The following is a 24,807-nucleotide window of genomic DNA, read 5'->3' as shown; positions in this document are numbered from 1 at the left end:
CGATAAAATAACAATTCCAACTGTAGTATCAACATACAAATTATCCTGGTCGTCCTAATTTTTCAGAATTTTTGGAGTTACATAAGTATTCGAAACCTCCAGATTGCTACAGACTGTTCTGTTTGACAGATTCTGTTTTTCGCATGTTGTTTGCTTATTTTGATGCATCTATGGCTAGTATCGGGGGGTATGGACCATAGAGAAGTTGGAATACAGTAGTTTTAACACCAATATAAATAAAGAATTAGTTCATTACAGTACTTTAAAGTGGTGGTTTATTTTCTTATACTAACGGAGCTCATGAGATTTTCTATTGAGTTTTGTGTTGTGAAGTTTTCAAGTTTTGGGGTAAAGATTTGATGGATTTTGGAACATGGAGTGGCAAGAGCCTAAGCTTGGGGATTCCCAAGGCATCAAGGTAAAATTCAAGGACAACCAAAAGCCTAAGCTTGGGGATGCCCCGGAAGGCATCCCCTCTTTCGTCTTCGTCTATCGGTAACTTTACTTGAGGCTATATTTTTATTCACCACATGATATGTGTTTTGCTTGGAGCATCTTGTATGATATGAGTTTTTTATTTTTAGTTTACCACAATCATCCTTGTTGTACACACATTTTGGTAGAGACACGCATGAATCGGAATTTAATGGAATACTCTATGTGCTTCACTTATATCTTTTGAGCTAGATAATTTTTCTCTAGTGCTTCACTTATATCTTTTTAGAGCACGGTGGTGGTTTTATTTTATAGAAATTATTGATCTCTCATGCTTCACTTATATTATTTTGAGAGTCTTTTAGAACAGCATGGTAATTTGCTTTGGCTATAAAATTAGTCCTAATATGATGGGCATCCAAGATAGGTATAATAAAAACGTTCATATAAAGTGCATCGAATACTATGAGAATTTTGATTCCTTATGATTTTTTTGAGATATGAAGATGGTGATATTAGAGTCATGCTAGTAGAGTAGTTGTGAATTTGAGAGATACTTGTGTTAAAGTTTGTGATTCCCGTAGCATGCACGTATGGTGAACCGTTATGTGATGAAGTCGGAGCATGATTTATTTTTTGATTGTCTTCCTTATGAGCGACGGTCGGGGATGAGCGATGGTCTTTTCCTACCAATCTATACCCCTAGGAGCATGCGCGTAGTACTTCGTTTCGATAACTAATAGATTTTTGCAATAAGTATGTGAGTTCTTTATGACTAATGTTGAGTCCATGGATTATAGGCAATCTCAGCCTTCGACCGTTGCTAGCCTCTCTAGTATCGCGCATCTTTCGCCTGTACCATAAACCCACCATTTACCTTCCTCAAAAAAGCCACCATACCTACCTATTATGGCATTTCCATAGCCATTCCGAGATATATTGCCATGCAACTTTCCACCGTTTCATTTCTTATGACACGCTCCATCATTGTCATATTGCTTTGCATGATCATGTAGTTGACATCGTATTTGTGGAAAAGCCACCTTCATAATTCTTTCATACATGTCACTCTTGATTCATTGCACATCCCGGTACACCGTCGGAGGCATTCACATAGAGTCATATTTTGTTCTAAGTATCGAGTTGTAAGTAAATAAAAGTGTGATGATCATCATTATTAGAGCATTGTCCCAATGAGGAAAGGATGATGGAGACTATGATTCCCCCACAAGTCGGGATGAGACTCTGGACGAAAAATAAAAAAAGAGAAAAAAAGAGGCCATAAAAACAGAAAAGGTCCAAATAAAAAATTAAAAAAATAAGAGAAAAAGAGAGAAGGGACAATGCTACTATCCTTTTTCCACACTTGTTCTTCAAAAATAGCACCATGATCTTCATGATAGAGAGTCTCCTATTTTTCACTTTCATATACTAGTGGGATTTTTCATTATAGAACTTCGCTTGTATATTCCGATGATGGGCTTCCTCAAAATACCCTAGGTCTTCATGAGCAAGCGAGTCGGATGCACACCCACTTAGTTTCTTTTTGAGCTTCATACACTTATAGCTCTAGTGCATCTGTTGCATGGCAATCCCTACTCACTAACATTGATATCTATTGATGGGCTTCTCCATAGCCCATTGATATGCCTAGTTGATGTGAGACTATCTTCTCCATTTTGTCTTCTCCACAACCACCATTCTATTCCACCTATAATGCTATGTCCATGGCTCACGCTCATGAATTGTGTGAAGATTGAAAAAAATTGAGAACATCGGAAGTGTGAAACAATTTCTTGGCTTGTCATAGGGGTTGTGCATGATTTAAATATTTTGTGTGATGAAGATAGAGCATAGCCGGACTATATAATTTTGTAGGGATAGCTTTCTTTGGCCATGTTATTTTGAGAAGACATGATTACTTTGTTAGTATGCTTCAAGTATTATTATTTTTATGTCAATATCAAACTTTTGTCGTGAATCTTTCGGATCTAAACATTCATGCCACAACAAAGAAAATTACATTGATAATTATGTTAGGTAGCACCACATCAAAAATTCTAGTTTTGTCACTTACCTACTCAAGGACGAGCAGGAATTAAGCTTGGGGATGCTTGATACGTCTCCAACATATCTATAATTTTTTATTGTTCCATGCTATTATATTATCTGTTTTCGATCTTTAATGGGCTTTAATATACTCTTTTATATTATTTTTGGGACTAACCTATTAACCGGAGGCCCAGTGCCAGTTTCTGTTTTTTTGCCTATTTTAGAGTTTCGCGGAAAAGGAATACCAAACGGAATCCAAATGGAAAGCATCCTTCGCGATGATCTTTCTTGGACCGAAAGCAAACCAGAAGACTTGGAGTTGAAGTCTGGAACTCCACGAGGCAGGAGGGCGTGCCCAGGGGGTAGGCGCGCCCCCCACCCTCATGGGCCCCATGTAGCTCCACCGACGTACTTCTTCCGCCTATATATACTCTTATACCCTAGATCGATCACAGAGAGCCACGAAACCACTTTTCCACTGCCACAACCTTCTGTACCCGTGAGATCTCATCTTGGGGCCTTTTCCGGCGATCTGTCGGAGGGGGAATCAATCACGGAGGGCTTCTACATCAACACCCTAACCTCTCCGATGAAGCGTGAGTAGTTTACCACAGACCTTCGGGTTCATAGTTATTAGCTAGATGGCTTCTTCTCTCTCTTTGATTCTCAATACAAAGTTCTCCTCGATGTTCTTGGAGATCTATTCGATGTAATACTCTTTTGCGGTGTGTTTGCCGAGATCCGATGAATTGTGGGTTTATGAACAGGATTTTCTATGAATATTATTTTGTTCTTCTCTGAATTCTTATATGCATGATTTCATATCTTTGCAAGTCTCTTCGAATTATTGGTTTAGTTTGGCCTACTAGATTGATCTTTCTTGCAATGGGAGAAGTGCTTAGCTTTGGGTTCAATCTTGTGGTGTCCTTTCCCAGTGATAGTAGGGGCAGCAAGGCACGTATTGTATTGTTGCCATCGAGCATAAAAAGATGGGGTTTATATCATAATGTTTTAGTTTATCCCTCTACATCATGTCATCTTGCTTAAAGTGTTACTCTGTTCTTATGCACTTAATACTCTAGATGCATGCTGGATAGCGGTCAATGTGTGGAGTAATAGTAGTAGATGCAGAATTGTTTCGATCTACTTGACACGGACGTGATGCCTATATTCATAATCATTGCCTTAGATATCTTCATAACTATGCACTTTTCTATCAATTGCTCGGCAGTAATTTTTTCACCCACCGTAATACATGCTATCTTGAGAGAAGCCACTAGTGAAACCTATGGCCCCCGGATCTCTTTCTTATTATATCGCATCTCTTTTATTTATATTGCATCTCATTTATTATTTTGCAATCTTTACTTTCCAATCTATACAACAAAAACACCAAAAATATTTACTTTACTATATCTATCAGATCTCACTTTTGCGAGTGACCGTGAAGGGATTGACAACCCCTTTGTCGCGTTGGTTGCAAGCTTCTTGATTGTTTGTGCAAGTACTAGGTGACTTGTGCGGTGTCTCTTACTGGATTGATACCTTGATTCTCAAAAACTGAGGGAAATATTTACGCTACTTTGCTGCATCACCCTTTCATCTTCAAGGGAAAACCAACGCATGCTGAAGAGGTAGCAACATACGTGTTGTTTCCCTCTCTGTCACTGGGATCAAGCACCGTAAGATCAAACACACTACAAAGCACCTCTTCCCATTGCAAGATAAATAGATCAAGTTGGCCAAACAAAACCCAAATATCGGAGAAGAAAAATGAGTCTATAAGCAATCATGCATAAAAGAGATCAAAGAAACTCAAATACTTTCATGGATATAGAAAGATAGATCTGATCATAAACTCAAAGTTCATCGATCCCAACAAACACACCGCAAAAGAGTTACATCATATGGATCTCCAAGAGACCATTGTATTGAGGATCAAGAGAGAGAGAGATGAAGCCATCTAGCTACTAACTACGGACCCGAAGGTCTACAAAGAACTACTCACGCATCATCGGAGAGGCACCAATTGAGGTGGTGAACCCCATCCGAGATGGTGTCTAGATTGGATCTGGTGGTTTTGGACTTTGCGGCAGCTGGATGAATATTTTGTCGACTCCCCTAGGGTTTTGGGATTTGGGGGTATTTATAGAGCAAAGAGGCGGTTCGGGGGCACCCTAGGTGGGCACAACCCACCAGGGCGCGCCTGGGCCTCCTGGCGCACCCTGGTAGGTTGTCCCCTCCTCAGGACTCCCCCAGGTGCAACCAAGGCCCAACATGTTCCTTCTGGTCTATAAAAAATCTCCGTAAAGTTTCATGGCATTTCGACTCCATCTGATATTGACTTTCTGCGATGTAAAAAACACGGAAAAAATAGGAACTAGCAATTGGCACTATGTCAATAGGTTAGTACCAAAAACTGATATAAAATGGCAATAAAATGATTATAAAACATCCAAGATTGATAATATAACATCATGGAACAATCAAAAATTATAGATACATTGGAGACATATCTGCATCCCCAAGATTAACTCCTACTCGTCCTCGAGTAGGTAAGTGGTAAAAACAGAATTTTTGATGTGGAATGCTACCTATCATGTCATATCATATTCTTTTTTATAGCATGGACAATTGGACTTTTAGTTGTTCAAAGCAATAGTCTAGTTTTGACATGATAATTTAGATACTCAAGCATATCAATAAGCAACCATGTCTTTCAAAATATCAACGCTAAAATAAGTTATCCCTAGCCCATCATGCTCAAACATTGATCCATTCATGAAACACACTCGAATATTAGCTACACCCAATACTTAAGTACGATCATATTGCCTCCTAGTTGGTGCTTTTATAAGAGAAGATGGAGACTCGAAAAATAAAAATTGCATAAAGTAAAAGAAAGGCCCTTCGCAGAGGGAAGTAGGGAATTGTAGAGGTGCCAGGGCTCAAAGCGAAAAACTTAGAGAGAAAAACATTTTGAGAGGTGTATCCATCCCACCAACGAAAACGACTTAGAGTTCCCAATACTTTCCATGCATAGATATATCATAGGCAGTTCCCAAACAGAAAATAAAGTTTATTCCTTTTTCCACCATAACTTTCACTTTCCATGGCTAATCGTATCCACGGGTGCCCTCCATACCAACACTTTCCAAGGAATTTATTATTTGACAACATAAAGTAAATTCATTTTTCCATTTCGGGACAGGGCATCCCTAATACCTTTGCCTTACTCTCGTGCAATGAAAGTGAATAAACACTCATCTTGAGAATAGCACATCTAGCATGGAAAATATTAGCCACCCCTCGCCGCTCCGCGACGAAACAAACACACAAAGAGAAGTTTATTTTGAAAATTAGAGATGGCACATGCAAATTTGCTTAGAACGACAAAAGAATACCGCATATAGGTAGATATAGTGGACTCATGTGGCAAAAATGGGTTAAAGGTTTTTGGATGCACAAGTAGTGATCATACTTGGTGCAAAATGAAGGCTAGCAAAAGATTGGGAACCGACCAACTAAGAAACGAATAATCTCATAAGCAAGCATTAAGCATAAATAACACCGAATAATGCACCATAAGTAGGATACAATTTCATTGCATGACTATTGACTTTCGTACTTGCATAGGGAATCACAAACCTTAACACCAATATTCTTACTAAAGCATAATTACTCATCAAGATGACTCACATATCACATCATCATATCTCAAAACTATTACTAAGAATCAAGTTTATTTTGTCCAATGATCTTCATGAAAGTTTTTATATATCCTTCTTGGATATCTGTCACTTTGGGACTAATTTTCATGTATTGCTTTTGACAAGCTCCAGCAAATATAAGTGAAGATCATAAGCATAATAAATTTTTCTTTCTCTCAAATTAATTAAGTGAAGCAAGAGAGAATTTCTCGAAAATTTTACTAACTCTCAAATAAATCTAAGTGAAGCAAGAGAGCATTTCTTCAAAAATACTAAAGCACACCGTGCTCAAAAAGATATAAGTGAAGCACTAGAGCAAGTCCATTGCTCATAAAAATTTAAGTGAAGCATAGAGAGCAATTCTAACAAGTCATGACATAATTTTGGCTCTCTCAAAAAGGTGTGTCCAGCAAGGATTGGTAACTTAAAACACAAAATAAAACAAGCAAAGACTCATATCATACAAGATGCTCCAAGCAAAAAACATGTCATGTGATGAATAAAAATATAGTTTCGAGTAAAATACAGATGATCGTTGGAAGAAAGCAGGGATGCCACTCGGGGGCATCCCCAAGCTTAGTTGGTTGCTCATTTTTGGATAATAGCTTGGGATGCCTGGGCATCCCCAAGCTTAGGCTCTTCCATCCTTCCTTCATCCATCGTAAGATAACCCAAAACTTGAAAACTTCAATCACACAAAACTCAACAAAACCTTCGTGAGATCCGTTAGTGTAAGAAAATAATAAATCACTACTATAAGTACTGTATCAAACCAATTAATATTTTGTTTTTGTATTATATCTACTGTATTCCAACTTTTCTATGGCAAAAACTCATCAAAGAAAACCATAGAGCCATCAAAATAAGCACACAACACAAAGAAAACAGAATCTGTCAAAACAGAATAGTCTATAGCAATCTGACTATTTTGAATACTTCTGTAACTCCAAAAATTCTAAAACATTAGGACGACCTGAGAAATTTGTATATTGATCTACTGCAAGTGGAATGGGTATTTTATCGCTCTCGGGTAAAAACTGAAAATTAATTTTGTGAGCCTAAAAGTTTCTATTTTTTCAGCAAGATCAAACAACTATCACCCAAGAAGATCCTAAAGGCTTTACTTGGCACAAACACTAATTAAAACATAAATAACACAATGATAATAGTAGCATAATTGTGCTAACACACAAGAACAGGAAGCAAAAAGGCAAAAATAAATTTATTCATTGGGTTGCCTCCCAACAAGCACTATAGTTTTACGCCCTTAACTAGGCATAAAGCAAGGATCTAAGTTTTGTCATCCTTGTTCTTAACTTTCTTAGAGGTATTTCCATCACGGGGTTTTGTGAACACAACATAAAAGGTATTATCCATGGAAACCTTAGCGTTCCTAAGTTGGTGTTCATCATAACCCTTTTGATTCCCCGCAACAATCCAAGAATAATGTTGATTAACATTATTGAAAACCTGTTGGATTATATCTAAAACGGGGACTTCCTTTTTAAGATTCTCATCAAAGATTTTATTATCCCCAAGAAAATGTCTTAAGCATAGTCGCTATTGTAAATAATTTCATCTATCACAGGTTTTTCACGATTCATACCATAAAAGTCAAAGATTTCCCTAGTTTCCCGTATTATGTAGTCAAACTCATTCATAAGAATGAGAGTGGCCAACTTTTTAGCTCTAGGAATCTTTATAACGGGGAGCTCAAAAAACAAACTTTGCAAGGTAGGATGGGTATGAATAAATTTACTTTCAAGTTTCAGAACTAGTGCTGAAATAGCATCCACATAAGATCTAGTAGTTTTGAGTATAGGAGCATCATCAAGACTTAGCTTCCCAACACAATTGAAAAATTCTTGGATATGTTCTTTTCCCATAATGTTCCCTTGCCCCAAGATAAAAGTTTTAGCATCCAGATTGCCCGTACGTCCTATTTTAGGAGTTAGGCCATCATCTGTTAGTGCCATACTGAAATCACTCATGATTGCAAGCAAAGGATAGATCTGTCAAGAAAACGGCGAACAGAAAAAGAGAGGTGAATAAAACGGAAATTTTTTGTGAAGTGGGGGAGAGGAAAATGGCAAATAATGTAAATTACAAGGAGATGAGATTTTTGATTAGGAACCTGGTATATGTTGAAGATCCTCCCCGGCAACGGCGACAGAAATTCCTTTTGATGTCGCTTGAAGCTACGTCAGTATGTCCCCAAAGAGGAAGGGATGATGCAGCACAGCGGCGGTAGCTATTTCCCTCAGATATGAAACCAAGGTTATCGAACCACTAGGAGAACCAAGCAACACAATGTAAATAGCCCCTGCACACAGATAACAAATCCTCGCAACCCCACGTGTTAAAGGGGTTGTCAATCCCTTTCGGGTAACGGTGCCATAAATTGGTGCGTGACGGGAGAAAGTTGTAATAAATTAAATACATGGATCAAAAATAAAATAAAGTGCAACAAAGTATTTTGGGGTTTTTGGATTAATAGATCTGAAAATAAATGCAAGAGAAAAGTAGATCGCAAAGGCAAATAATATAAGAAAGAAGACCCGGGGGCCGTAGGTTTCACTAGTGGCTTCTCTTGAGAAAAATAGCAAACGGTGGGTAAACAAATTACTGTTGGGCAATTGATAGAACCTCAAATAATTATGATGATATCCAAGCAATGATCATTATATAGGCATCGCGTCCAAGATTAGTAGACCGACTCCTGCCTGCATCTACTACTATTACTCCACACATCGACTGCTATCCAGTATGCATCTATTGTATTAAGTTCATGGAGAAACGGAGTAATGCAACAAGAACGATGACATGATGTAGACAAGATCTATCTATGTAGAGATAGACCCCATCGTTTTATCCTTAGTAGCAACGATACATACGTGTTGTTTCCCTTTCCTTCACTGGGATCAAGCACCGTAAGATCGAACCCACTACAAAGCACCTCTTCCCATTGCAAGATAAATAGATCAAGTTGGCCAAACAAAACCAAAATATCGGAGAAGAAATACGAGGCTATAAGCAATCATGCATAAAAGAGATCAAAGAAACTCAAATACTTTCATGGATATAAAAAGATAGATCTGATCATAAAATCAAAGTTCATCGATCCCAACAAACACACCACAAAAGAGTTACATCATATGGATCTCCAAGAAACCATTGTATTGAGGATCAAGGGAGAGAGATGAAGCCATCTAGCTACTAACTACGGACCCGAAGGTCTACAAAGAACTACTCACGCATCATTGGAGAGGCACCTATGGAGGTGGTGAACCCCATCCGAGATGGTGTCTAGATTGGATCTGGTGGTACTGGACTCTGCGGTGGCTGGATGAATATTTTGTCGACTCCCCTAGGGTTCTGGGATTTTTGGGGTATTTATAGAGCAAAGAGGCGGTCCGAGGGGCACCCGAGGTGGGCACAACCCACTAGGGCGCGCCTGGGCCTCCTAGCGCGCCCTGGTGGGTTGTCCCCTCCTCGGGACTCCACCCAGGTGCAACCAGGGCCCAACATGTTCCTTCTGGTCCAACAAAAAACTTCGTAAAGTTTCGTGGCATTTGTACTCCGTGTGATATTGATTTTCTTTGATTTAAAAAACACGGAAAAAACAGGAACTGGCACTTGGCACTATGTCAATAGGTTAGTACAAAATAATGATATAAAATGACTATAAAATGATTATAAAACATCCAAGATTGATAATATAACAGCATGGAACAATAAAAAAATTATAGGTACATTGGAGACGTATCAGTCCACAATTGGGTTTAGAACTAGAGCGGCTAGTGCTCGGACTGATCGGGCCCTTGGTTTGTCAGTAGCATTGAAGGTTATCACCATGTCGTTCCAAGGATTGACTGCGGCTACTTGGTTGACTTTGACGAGGTCGCGGAGCGCCCTTTTGCGCCGATTGTTTGAAGAAAAGGTCTCGAAGACCGTAAGCACATTGAGATCGTTATCCTCAGGGGAGTACTTGTTTGGGGTAGTATTGGTGAGGATGGCTTCACCACTCTTAGCCACCTGCCGGAGTATCCAACATGCCCGGAGGCTATGTGTTGGTTCGGATGTTGGCGTCGTCTGTATCTGACAAGGCTTGTCGAGCCATTCATCGAGGACAGTTCTATGTCCCGTTAAGGGCTTGATTTTCTTGTCCGTGGGGTGATGACCAGGTGCCCCGTGAGGGTGCATCCTTTTTGCCCGACCGGTGGGTGGCTTAAAGGTCGGTGGTTCTCACCGAGCTGTCTGGGCTTTCCAGGCGCTTTCCATTGAGCAGTACTTCTGTACTATGTGTGCCAAATCTGCAAAGTGCAGTATGCAGCGTCGGTTGAGGGCATTGAGGATCCCTTCGTCCGTATAGTTGCGGCAAAAGACTGATACCGCACCATCGTCGCAGCAATCTTTATTCTTGTTTTTAACAAGTAGAAATCTAGCCCAAAAGTGATGGACTGTTTCCCGAGGTTGCTGTTGTACATACATTAAGTCGCATATGTCCGGGGGACCGGAATTTCTTGGAGAGTATTGCTTGTGGTGGGTAGGTGGGTTTAAATCCGAGTCCTGGCCCACTGTGGAATCTGGAATTTGAAAGATTTCTAAGGTTACCAGCCCAGGATCCGGAGTGTCCTGGGAATTTTTAGGCTCAATGCCTGGTTCAATGTTCGGAGGATGAAAGGTCTCTTCCCGGAGATAGATATCCGGCTCGCGGGGCTCAGAGATCCGAACATAGTTTGTTCTTAGCATAGGAGGAGATGTATCCTCAACTTGCTCCTCCACAATTGTCACCACGTGAGTGACAGGTGGGGACCTGATTTCCCTCTGATCGAGTTCAAGCCCAATCAGATCGTAGTCTGTTGTGACCCCCAGAGCGGCGATGCAATCTAGCAGTTCGTTCAAAGACGATATATTTGCCGGATCCATCCTATCGATGTTTTCGGGGTCGATGCGGAGATGGTTTTTGGCAATTTGAGAGTCCGCCTTGGGCTTAATGGCCGGGCGGGCGCCCATAGTGAAACTGCCGAGCTGGAGGATCTACCCAGGAGCTAGGGCCCTTCCAGAGATGATTTTGTCGTTGCCGACAAGGCGAGCCATCGATCCTTCTATCTACAACACAGAGGAACTCTCAATGAAAGCACCAATGTCGGTGTCAAAACCGGCCGATCTCGGGTAGGGGGTCCCGAACTGTGCGTCTGAGAATCAAAGGTAGCAGGAGGCAGGTCACACGATGTTTACTCAGATTCGGGTCCTCTTGATGGAGGTAATACCCTACTTCCTGCTTGATTGACTTTGATGAGTATAGGGGTTACAAGAGTTGATCTACCTCGTGATCGTAATGGCTAAACCCTAGATGTCTAGCCTGTATGATTATGATTGCCTCTACGGACTAAACCCTCCAGTTTATATAGACACCGGAGAGGCCTAGGGTTGTACAGAGTCGGTTTACAGAGAAAGGAATCTTCACATCCGAACGCCAAGCTTGCCATCCACGTAAAGGAGAGTCCCATACGAACACGGGGGAATGCCTTCTATCTCATATCTTCACGGCCTATCAGTCCAGCCCATGTCGCATAGCCCGACCATCCGAGGACCCCTTAATCCAGGACTCCCTCAGCGCCCCCGGTCGCACACTGCACGAGGTGTTCCAGCACGTCGGCGGCGGCAACCACCCGCCGCTGACGTACCCCGCCGCGGCCGCCGCCCCAGTCCCCCGCCGGAGCGCCGAGCAATGGATGCCCAGGAGGTTCAGCTCCTCCTCGTCCTCGTCCTCCCACTCCTCCTCCCGCTCCACTTCCCACACCTCCGGCTCGCCGGCGGTGTTCGGCGTCAAGGCCGAGCCTGCAGCAGAGACACCGCTCGGCTGGTGCACGCGCAGCGCCGGCATCGTCATCAACGAGGGCGGCGAGCTCGGCTCCTCTCTGCTAAGTCAAATCAAAGACGAAGCCGGGGCTAGCATCGTGAAGACGGAGCCGGGGCTCGCCGTCGTCAAGACGGAGCCAGGGCTCACCGGCGGCGTCAAGGAGGAGCTCGACGACGCGGTGGCCCTGAAGTGGGCGTGTAAAGACTGGGCGCGGATGGAGCTGGAGCGCCAGCCCCGCGCCTACGAGCAGTTCGAAGCTCGACGTCGTGGCTGCGACAAGGGAGGCGTCGTCGTCCTCGACGACAGCGACGATGACGCGTCGCCGCCACCGGTCCGCCAGGGCTACGCCGGGCAGGGGTCCAGCGGGGGCGGCCGCGTCAAGGAGGAGAAGGCCGACGAGGACGACGGTGAGGATGGCGGCGACATCGGCAACTTCGTCGCGCTCAAGGCGTTCTTGGACCCGTAGTAGTAGTTGAGGCCGGTTTTTTTCAAAAACTTTGTCATGTAATGTCATGTTTGCCCAGTTTTATGCAATCTTTAAATTTTAGCCAAATATTTATCTAGTTTGCCGAATTTGAGCCGAATTCTTTTTTTTTAAACCGCCTACTGAGGACGACCCTGGGGCTGGCGGTTGGGGACCCGAAAGCCCCCACGCCGAGTTTAGCGCCGGCTCACCCCCAGACGGCGATTTTACGCGCCACCTGAGGGGCCAACGGCTCGAGATGCTCTAAGATGGGAATTTCCCACTTCTGTTTACAGAGCGACCCGGTAGCACGGGTTCATTTGAGGCCTGTTTTTCCTCCTCTAGCCTGGCTCCATGATAGTGACTTTACAGAAAAACAATATAGACGGACAAAGGCTATTAGCGACCAAGACACATGTCAATGTATTATTGGACGAAAAATTTGACCAATAGCCAAATGAAAAGTAGTCAACTGATGTTCAGACACCCCTATTTTTATGAATATTGCTATATACATATGGCGTTTTTCGTACGATTTTGATACACCTAGTAAGTTTGCATGTGCAACGCACGTCTGAATTTTTATATGTTTTTAAAATATATAATGTTTGTGATATCACTTAGTTTGTATTTTAAAGTAAACTGAACGCCAAGTGGTCACATTGCATGTGCAAGGCACGTCTGAATTTTTTTTATATTTTTAAAATATATATAATGTTTGTGATATCACTTAGTTTGTATTAAACTGGACTCGTGGTCACATTGACGCATAAAAATAATAATATATTGTTTAATCCAGTTGGTCTCAGATATAGGTTGTAGATGATGAATCTACTAATTAATCCTCCAAACCCCCATTGTTAAACATATCGAGTCACTAGGCTTAAATCTACTAATTAATCTTCGAAACCCATATTGTTAAACATACCGAATCACTGGACAAGCTAATTCTAGCTTGATACTTCTTAGAACAACATGATTATAGTACAGAATATGATTTTAGTATACAACATAAATTGGTCCCCAAAAAATGATTTGTATGAAGAAGAAAATAGAACTACAATTTACAATCTTCGGTATCGCATACCGGGTTGTTCCCTCTTTCTTCATGATGGCATGTAGATTTCTCCAACGGACTCTCGGTGAGCTCTCCATTCTCTGTGATTCAAATTGAAGAGGAATCTATCAAACATTTCCCTAATGCTGAAATCAGTATGTACTTCTATTTAATTTTTAAAAAACCGGTTATTATAACTTGTATTTGTGTGGTGGCATCGGGTGAGCTTACAAAATAAAATCATATGCATTTTGGACACGGACAATTCAACTACGCCGAATAATAAAGTGAGTAGAAATCTATGAAATGGATGGCAATATATTCAAATGAGATTAGTTCAGTTCAGATTATATTCCTACAATATCAGAATGAAACAAAAAATATAGTCTATACTATTGTTTATGTTTTGTAAAAAAAACTATATGAAGTATCAAGGCTGCCATACCAACTAACAAAACACCAGAGTATCAATTCCACTTGCATAGCCTATTCTTCTATGCAACATCATAGTAGCACACCAGTCCCCTGAAATTTAAACACTTTATTACATTTTATTGGTCATAGCAGTTTCTACAAAAGCACAAAACACAGAAACATGATGTGCAAAAAGAAACATGAAGTAGCACAAGCATGCAGGGAACTATCATGGGAAAAGGATCAAGAAGATTAGAACCAACATAAAAACAAGAATAGTAATACAAAGAGCACCCAGTAGACTCACCTGTGCCCTATGGCATGTCCGTTCCTCGCATCATAGATCCCACTGGCTACAAGTAATTCAAGTTCCTGCCTCATGTGGCTTAGATTTGAATAATACTTATAAGAGGAGATTGATAAGATGCATGCATATTGTAGGGATTCTTCTCACCAGACATGGAGGCAGGGCTGCTGGGGACACGTGATTTGCAACTGGCTAGCATTCCAGTGCAATAAAGATGGAGAAGATGAAGAGACGAAGAGTACAACCTGTGTATCGATCTTGACGACGATGCGCGCGTGCCGCATGGCTGACCTGGCGACCTCCTGCCCTCGAGGAAAAATTCCGCGTGCCCACGAAGGATCCGTACTCAGGTACGTATATGGTGATTTCGGCGGTGGTCCGAGGCGCTGGCGGACACCTACTATTCTTTTCGCTGGACAGACGGCGGCACCTCGGGCGCGAGCGGCATCGCGGATCTTGAGTGGAGCACTACTTCCTCTGTTCGGTTTGAAGTGTTCAATTCAAAAACCAAACATGCCAACTCCACAACCACAAACAGACCTTTGTTTTGTACGGATTCTGTCTGTTTGGGTCAGGCAAAGGGGTGGCGTCCGGTTGCTTTTGTGTTTGCATCAGCAGTGCACTCAACCGGCCGACACACTTGGTCTGCCCCAGTGTCTGGCAATGTACACATTTTTTATTGTATATGCCTAACTAAAAAGAAACATTGCATATAGTTTATAACTAAATAAATCACATAGTAGCACAATAATAAATAGTTACCGAATAAAAATCACAAAGTTTACAATCAAATTTAAATTATCACAAATACATTGAAAAATGCATCGATACATCTATTGGTTGTCAATGTGATTCCACATGTGTTCAGCCAAGTCATCTTAGAGTTGAAAGTGAGTTTACCGGTCGCCCTCCTCTGGCGACACGGGGGAACCCTAGCCGCTGCCGGTCAACAGCCTCCGCTGCCAGCCTCCCCCGCTTCGCCGCCGCCGGAGGGCCGGCCGGTGAAGCCGAGCCCAGGAAGGCGGCGGCGGGGTGGATCTAGGTCCCTCGGCCCCCCACCCCCGCACCATGCTTCCCTACCACGACGGCGCCAACCCCACCCCTCTTCTCATCCGGCGGCGATGGATCCAGCCGCCCCGACGGCCTGGCTCGCGCGTCTCCCCATCCTCCACGGCCCGTCACGGACGCCATCCTCCCCCACGCGCACTTCCACCCTCCCCCCCCAACCCCAAGGTCCTACTTTGCGTTTCTCGGGTGCCCCCACCAGCCGCTGCTCGGGCCTGTCGACCGGCGGCGGATCCGGCGCTCCTGGCCACTGCCATGGGCGCCACCTCCCTGCAACTTCCCAACTCCTCGCGACCTCGTGATCTGGTTGATCCTTCGGCTGGCCGTGGTCCAGGCTTGGGGCCTACAGCCATTTGCGGGGGCATTCGCGGCTTGCCTCCCATGTAGGCAACCCCCGTCGTCTCTAGCGGCCCTCCCTCCTCCCGAGCCATGGTGACGGCTCTCGCCAAATGGCGGAGATGCTTATGTGGTTGTGGCTGTCACGGGGATTCGCGTACTGGGTCCATGCTGGCGTTGTTTCGGCCCCGGCGGCCTCGGCCCATGTCTCTCCGGTGTCCTTTGTTGCCGGCGTTTTCTATCGGGCAGCTCCAGCATAGGCGGCCGGGTAGCTGCGTCACTTCCAGTTCACCTGGCTCGCCGACGTCCCAACGGCTTATGCCACGACAGCCCAGATCTGCGTCCGTCCAGTCCTGGGTAGCCGGCGTTGCTAGACGCCATCGCCCCAGGACCCCCGCGTGATTCGCCTCGTTGCCTCCCTACCATGTACGCCTCAAAGACTCCTCCTTTTGCTGGATGCTCGCGGGTCTGGAGGCAGCGCCACCATCCGACGACAGGTGCAGCCCCGCCAACCCCTTCCTGATGGTGGTTCCGCCCAGCGTTGGCCTCCCCATCCATGATTCCAGATTTGGCGGCTATGGGATCGTGCAACTTTAGGCCAGGGAGAGATCCTTGCTCGGTTTTTGCCTGTGCTGGCCGCGACGGCGCCCGCGGGTGTGTTTCCTTCTTGGAGGCGTTGCCAAGGCCTTCAACTGCGCCCCTCTTCGAGCTCAGGGGGAACCCTAGATCCAGGTCCCCAAGACTGAATAGTGACGGCATATCAGCGTCGTCTTCCTTCTTGAAGGCACTATCTTGATTGCTCGCGGTGTCCCCGGTTTTTAGCTCGTGTGATGGTGGGATTCTCGTGGTTTGGCATCACCGCTGTTGCCTCAAGTTTGGTACGTTTAGCTGTATTGTATCTTCTGTTCGGGCCGAGCATCCCTTGTCTCTCTACTCAGGGCACCATGTTCACGCCTGCCAGCGTTCGTGTCATGTGTTGTATCACTCTGTACTCATTCTACTCCTTCTATCAATGAAATGATATGCAAGCTTTGTGTATTCACAAAAAAGGTGAGTTTACCAACCATGCATTTCATGGTGAAATTGAGTGAACTGTGCAAACGTTACCAATTTTTGGTGTTCAGGCACACCATTTTCACTCTAAAATTGAAACCCTTGATCGTAGATGATGTCATCACGCTCGTCCTCCAAGATCATGTTGTGTATGATCACACAAGTAGTCATCACATCCCAAAGCTTCTCGGTGCTCCATGTTCTAGCAGGGTGTTGAACCATTGCCCATCAAGATTGAAGCACACCAAAAGCACGCTCCAGTACATCCTTCCTAGCACTCTTTTGTGCTTGGGGATATCTCTGCCTCTTTCTCCTTCCGGATTGAATATTGTCTTCACAAGTGTTTACCACAAAGAATATATATACCATCAGTTAGGTAGTATCCCTTGTTGTAGTTGTGGTCGTTGGTCTCAAAGTTGACCTCTGGGCGGTGTCTTTTCGCAAGCCTTGCGAACACTGAAGAACGCTGAAGCACGTTGATGTCATTGTGAGAACCAGCCATGCCGAAAAAAGAGTGACAAATCCAAAGATCTTGTGAAGCCACTGCTTCAAGTATGACAATGCAAGTTTTCACATGCCCCTCTTACTTCCCGTGCCAAGCAAATGGGCAGTTCTTCCACTTTCAGTGCATACAATATATGCTATCAAGCATTACCAGAAAGTCTCTATCTGCATTGATCGCAACAACCGGGCTGTATCTGCGGCATTTGGCTCCCTCGGGTACTCCGGGCCAAACACGGTGACCACAGCCTTCCAGAACCTGTACATTGACGTGAGATATGCGGACGTACTCATCCACAAGATCACCGAAAATTCCGTATGAAAGTATACGAATAGCCGCAATGCATTTCTTATAAGAGGAGAAGCCAACCTTTCCAAGGGCATCCTTCTTGCACTCAAAGTAATTATCATATGCTACCACTCCCTCCAGAATACGGTTGAACACATGTCTAGCCATCCGGAAGTGCCGCCGAAAAAGTTGGGGTTTGAAGAGCGGGGACGTGTGCTGAAAGTAATCAGCGAAAAGTAGGCAATGACCGCTCTCTCTATTGTGGTTCAACGCCGAAGCATAGCCATGGATTGATCCCCTGGACCTCGGCCGCCGCCTATCAATGTGGTCATGGACGACCAATGCCGCAACCACAAGCTCCTCATCGTCCGACGACGAATCGTTCAATGAACAAATGAAGTTGTTGAAAAAAAAATACTTGTCCTCACTATCCATGATACCTTGCGGTCGTGGTGGAGATGCGGCCGGTGAAGATCACCCCGGCCTCTCCGTACAGGCAATAGGCATGTCGAAGCGGAGACGAGGGCGACGTGCGGCCTTAGAGCGCAAGACGGACGGTATTGGAGGTGATGGGCGGCGTCGGCGGCTTTGGTTTCTCTAGCACCGTTGGCGGCAAGAAAAAGTCACAAACATGAGCAAGAACTTCTGGGCCACACGTACGGACAAAAAACGGATACACGTCCATTTGAGTCGGCGTGTTGGCCTCTTGGGCCGCATTTTCTGTTTGTTTCAAATCAAACGAACAGAGACACAAATAAGGTCGCGCGGGCCCTAATACAGTACATAAGCAGCAAGGATCTTGTGATGGTGAACGGGAGATGGACACAACTTGGGTCACTCACTTTTTTTTTGAAAGCGGGTCACTCACTTTCTTCAGTAAGCAGCTGGCCCAAGGTGTTTTTACGGGGCTGTGAAAAGGCGAGGGGGTTAAAGTTTAATCGGGGAAAGGGGGCTTTCTGATTGGCCTCTTTCTGCGTGGGAGTCGTGGCTAACGCACGCGTTTAAATCGGACTGCGCAAAGAAAAGAGAAAGGCGATGGATCGATGGGTGTGTGCTGTTTCCCGTGCTTAACAACGACCATCCATCCATCCATGGCGAGCGAGACCGATCTTCCTTAAAAGTGCCGTAAAGGCTCAAAAGACGGCCAAAGCGACCGTGGCAGCCATCACAAGCCACGCTTCGTTTGTGCTACTACTAGCAGTAGTGTGATGATGGTAAATATTTGAAAAAAGTCGGGCGCTATTCCAACACTAGAAGGAGTACCATTGCTAGCATTCCTCAGTACTTTAAAATTCCTGAGAGGAAAGGAACGGGAAGGAAGGAAACATTGTGCGACAGTTGGGCTGGATGGCCGCAATCCGCAGCAGAGCGCAAATTTGTCATCAGCCATCTAATCTAATCTAATCCAGAGCCCCCATTATTCACAAGTTGTGATGGGAATCGCGTGCATGCCGGGACATGTCACTTTCTTACTGCGTCCGTCCGTCCGTCTTTGCAGTTTCCCATGGCATCCTCCAAGAAAAGAAAAGAAAGGGAAAAAGAAGAAGAAAATGTTTTCTTCCCATCCATTCCAACCAAGGTCGACCGGGCGGCGGCTGGCCCAAGGCAAGGGAGGCAGGCGGTCTTTTCCAGCGTGCATGCAGCCAAAGCGGGCGGCAGAGGAGTGAGGGAAAGCCAACGAAAAGGCAGCGAGCGACGCTACGGGAAGGGAGGGAGTGAATGAACCCAACCCAACCCAAGGACCAAAGAAACAAGAAAGAAGAAAGCGAAAGAGAAAGAAAGGGGTCTCGTCAGGCAGAGGCAGGGGAAGGGAGTGGCTGCCCTACTCTTGCTTGGTTCCTTGCTTTGCTTTGCATCGGAACCAGCGATATTCTTCCCGTCCCCATCACCATCACCCATTTAGCATTACACGCCCCCATCAACTCATCATGTCCAGATGAACCTCTTTCTTGTTTTTTGTTTTGTTTTGAATTCTATCTTGTTTACTGTATGCAAGTGCAGGTGCTCTTCTCTCTCGGTTCTAGCTGACAAAATCTTGCTACCAGTACTACTAACAGTTTTGCTAGAACTCATTTAGATGAGATTTAATTTGATCTCATTTATCTTTTATAGCCATTGGATGTGATGCTACAAGATGCGTGTGTGTTGACATGGGTTGTATCTATTCTTGTTTTTCAGGTGAATGAGACAAAATTACGTCTCATCTAGATGAGTTCTAAATACTCCCTACTACTAATGATTTTTTTTTTTGAAACAAGACAAAAGACTTACTCCCTCCGTCCATGTGCATAGGGCACCTAAGAAGGTGCAACGCGACCTAGGCGTGTATGGATTGGACTAGTCAAAATTAATTAGCGCGGCTTTATATTTGTATTTAGTGGGGAGGTGCACTTGGGCATTCAACCATGGTGCGTGGCCGTTTGCATGCACGTCCGGCAATTATGTGTTATGTGTTAGGGCTTGCATGCAGTGGTCGTTTGCAATGACTGGCCGTACGTGCCTTGTTATCCGGGTTGGACTCACAAAATCAATTACTTTGTCCGTCACAGTTTAGAAGACACAGTTAAATTTGCGTGCATTTTCACAATAGACAAGATTTAGGACGCATTGCATTTATGTCTAGTAGCTAATTAGTATTCCTATACACTATTTCTATATGCATGCATAGTGTGAATGCTATTTTCTAACCCATCTCACAACCAATAGATAACCACCTAGGTCCCAGAGAATTTTCAAGCACGCCTTCTAAACCGTGACGGAGGGAGTACTCCACACCGCGCTAGCTAATTGCAGTGCCTTACATTATAGGAATTCCCGGATTTTGTTAGGTGCCTAATGCACCTGGACAGAGGGAGTACCATTTTCATTGATTAAGAAGAAGTGAGAATTGCCCAATTAATTGATGAAAAATCAGGCTAAAACTGATACATCCAACCCACAAACACATGGGCACCACCAGCCAACCTGGCCATCGACATGAAACAGAAGACACGACGGCACATGCCAACAGATGACCACACGCACAAACAACTGACAGCTCCGACTTTGACGACGAGCATCACCTCAGAAATATGCAGGACTTGCGTCGACCGTGCCCGCCGCAAACGACCACCGAGCGTCTGTCATCGTCGCCACCTGGACTCGTTTCACCGTAGCTCTGACTTCAAAACAACCAAGCAACCCACGAAAGAGCACCTCGGACACGCCGGAAAGATCCGACTACTGAAGCCCGAGCCGCGACCCATGCTCCTCTCGACGCCATTGTCGTTACCAAACAAAAATCAGCGCCCCCGAAACGGCCGCCTCAGCAAACCATGCGACGAAGATGCCGCAACCACCACGGCAAAGATGCCGCCATCCACTGTTCTCTAGTTGTAGCTAGCTCCGAGACGATGCCCCCAAGGAGGTAGAAGACGCGACGACGCCTTCATCGCCTAATCTTGCAGATCTGAGGTTTCCCTCCGGAGCTATGGCCATGGAGAGGAGGGGAGGAGCAGCACACATCAGCGACGCTTTCAAAAAAGAGCACGACGCTCGCAGGCGTCGCCGTCGTCGTATCCAGCAAAGCCGGAGATAGGATTTCTCCCGGTGAAGCTGGACCACCAACTCCCGAACCGGCCGGCCACGAACCCTGCCCACCAAACCTCGCAGAGCACCTCCCTCCAGTGTCCGCCCCAGCTGAGGCCGTCCTGCGCGACCACCAGACCAGCAGCCGCAGCGCTGCCGGAACCTGGGTCCGCCTGCCGTCCGACTCCGATCTGGCCACGGGATCCCTCGATCCGCCACGTCCAGACACTCACCGCCCCCTGGCCGAAGCCGCCGCCGCCCCGGCAACCGCAGACCTCCGTCGCGCGGCTGAAGCACAACACCAAGAATCGAGTCGGAGCACTTGCACTTCATCCCGACCCTCCAAAGCGAGCGCCCGGGCCGAATCCGTGCAAAACACCGCCCCTCACTGCATCCAAGCTGAAGACCAGGGCCCCCAGTCAGGGCAGCCTCCCGATGGGGCCAGAACCAGCCGAAGCTGGGCCAGATCCGGCAAGCCGCCACATCCGACGACGAGCACCTGCAGGAGCTCGCACAGGAGGAAAAGGGGGCCGCCACCCTGCCAAGACCTGTCGGAGGAGAGCCACCACGTGGCGCGAAGAAGACTCGCCGGCGCTGGCGACGCCATGCTGAGCAGAGGCCGCGGAAGGACCAAGCCTCCCCTACCGTGAGAGCACGCCGCAGGGCGAGGAAGCGCCCCGCCGCCGCCATCACCTGGCCGGGCTTAGCCCGCTGGCGTCCTCCAGCGACGGCGAGGGAGGAGGAAGCAGGGGAGGGGGCGGCGGTGGCGGCTAGGGTTCCGCCCGAGCCGCCGCCAGGAGCGACGCGGGCGTGGGGGAAAGTCTTCCCTCAATCTACTGTGCTGACTAATGACTACTCACTCCGTTCGCGAATAAGTGTACATCTACCTTTTATTCTAAGTAAAAAAATTAAAGTTTTGACCAACTTTATAGAAAATAGTTGTAATGTATATGACATCAAATTGATATATTATCAAAGTACATTTTGAAACGAATCTAGTGATACTAATTTGATGCCATAAATGCTTTTGCTTTTTCCTAAAAAGGTGATCAAAGTTTTAAAACTTTGACTTAAAACAAAAGTTAGGAATAGCAAGAAAAAAAGTAGGATCGGAATACCATGCCCATTGAATTCCAATAGAATTTGAGGGCTCCTTTGATTCAAAGAAATTCTATAGGATTTTTGGATGATTGAAATCTTTAGAACTTTCTCCTACGTTGGTCATTTGATTCATAGGATTGGATCCTCCTATGAAATCTTTTGCACTATATCTCATAGGAAATCTAACATCTACTCCAACCTCTTTTTACACTTTATTTTTTCTATGACATCAAACACTCCTTACTAATCCTATATGATTCAAGTGGACATATCACTTCAACCCTATACTTTTTTTATACCTGCATTTTCAAAATCCTGAGAATCAAAGAGGCCCTGAGTTTGTTTGATTGTTATCACAGGAAAACGATGGATTTTTTCCAAGAGATTAGAGTGGATGTTAAAATTCCAATGAAATGTAGTATAAATTAATCCTTAGGAAAAATTTCTATAGGATTCAATCCTAAGGATTAAATGATCAAAGGAAAAAATCTTAAGGATTCTAATCCTTCAAAAGTCCTATGAAAATCCTTTGAATCAAAGAGGCCCACATGCTTTGAGGCATGCAAAACTAAATGTGTCCCAAGCTGCGCAAATGACCTTCTCTTCTCGTGGTTCATTGGTTCAAGTAGCGTAAACATTCGAGCTTCCTTTTCAAAACTCAAGCGTCACGCTCCTTTTAGGCCCCTCCCAATGCTCCACCGTGGACAGGTGCTAAGCATGCCACATAAGCGAAAAAATGACATGGCACTTCATTTAAGGAAGAGAGAGAGTACTTTGGTGACCTCAGGAAGAACCAATGCTAAGCGCAAAAACCTAGACAAACCATTTAAATGAAACAATTTGACCAATACATGAAAGACTTTAGGTGCTAACTCATTAAATAATGTGTGCTTAGCAACAACAAGCTAAGCACCTATACATTGGGGTGTTGAGTTGCTAAGGTATTTAATGCACTTAGCACCTCATCTAAGCACCTTTGCATTGGAAGAGGTCTTACCGTCCCATGTAAGATGGCTAGTAGGACGATGCCAAAAAGCGGGTCGACAAGGGGAAGATGTTAGGATCAGAGAGTGGACTTGGTGTAGGGGAATTTATTGGCGTGTCAAAGTGCATACTATGTGGGTTGCTAAAGGCATGACCTCATCTATAATTAATGACTTTCCCTTAATAATTGGTTCAAGATATTTTTTGAAAAGGGCAAAAGACTTGCCGCATTCATTAATTAAGAAGGTTAACAACGTTAATAGCCCGTAGGCCAATATAAAAGCTAACTCTCCCGGCATTATATTTCCCATGTATCTCACCCCGGCCAAGATAGGTGTGAACTAGGATCAACCACGACGATTTTTTTTCATATCAAACCAAAGGACCGCCGAGTGCTAATGGCGAACACTAGTAGAAAGATTAATGAAGTAGCATATGATCTTGACAACTTAATAAAAACCCCTTTTCACAAAATGAAAAAGAAAACAAGAGGGCATAATGATGAGCGGTTAAGTGGTGATTGGCGCCCTTGTAATGTCGTCGCCGCCGAGTAGTGAGGTTTACAACATTTTCTTTTTTCTCTTTTGCAAAAAGTGATGTAATAGCTAATTGGCCTTCCAAGACGGCGTAGGGAGTGGAGCTGCCAGCCATGAATGGAGAAGATTTGTAGTTGTGGCAAAGTGCCAAAGGAGAAAAAAAATCCAGTTAACTCAGTCACAGAAGCACATATGCTATCTGTCAAACGTTTAGTTTTCCGACGAAAACATTATAAATATGACATTAGTCTTTAAAAGTTCAAGGCAAGTTTTATAGATAAATTTTATAAAATTTCAATCATTTTTAGAGAAACATTTTTTGTCTTAGTTTTCCATGACACCCTTAATTATATATTTTTGCCATGAACTAGATAAAAAAATCTACTAAAGTTGCCAGCACCATTCTTGTTGTTATTAATTAGGTCATTGCAATTTTACTTTTTAGAAAATATACAACATGCCCATTTTACTATTAAGTGCACAGAATTTTTATTTTTAATTGCATGGGAATTTTATTTTCCTTAATAGACACTTTTTATTTTTCATTTATATAATCAAATGTATTTTGTATAATGTCATCGTCAATCATGGTAATTTTCGTGTACATCATGGGTAAATTATTTTAACATACCATGACAATTTTGTGGAGCATACCATGGAAAATTCTTTTTATAAGTTTTATTTATTTGAACATTTTCGCCATGGTAAATTATTTACAATTTTTTTTGGCATGGTAAAATGGCCATGTGATCATTAGATACATTTACAAAATTTGCCCCAACAAACTTCATTTACAAGTGTTACCATGGCATGTCCAAATAAATTTGGTAAAATGCCATGTGGTCACTAGATACATTTTCCTTAAATTTGTCATGTTTCTAGAGAAAATGTTTTGCTTCGATCTACTTTATTCTAATCTGTCGCCTTTGCTTATTTTAGGATTTGAAAATTATCTCCTTTTTTGCTATGTAATCAGAACTAACAAAATTCAAAATTTTTCCATGTTTTCAGAGATGGCAAATTTGTTGTGTATAAGATGTTTCTTTTTAAATCTTGTCTCTTTTATCTACA

This window comes from Triticum urartu, chromosome 2 (assembly GCF_003073215.2).
Source record: "Triticum urartu cultivar G1812 chromosome 2, Tu2.1, whole genome shotgun sequence".
Taxonomy (NCBI): domain Eukaryota; kingdom Viridiplantae; phylum Streptophyta; class Magnoliopsida; order Poales; family Poaceae; genus Triticum; species Triticum urartu.
Note: the sequence above shows the minus strand (reverse complement) of the source record.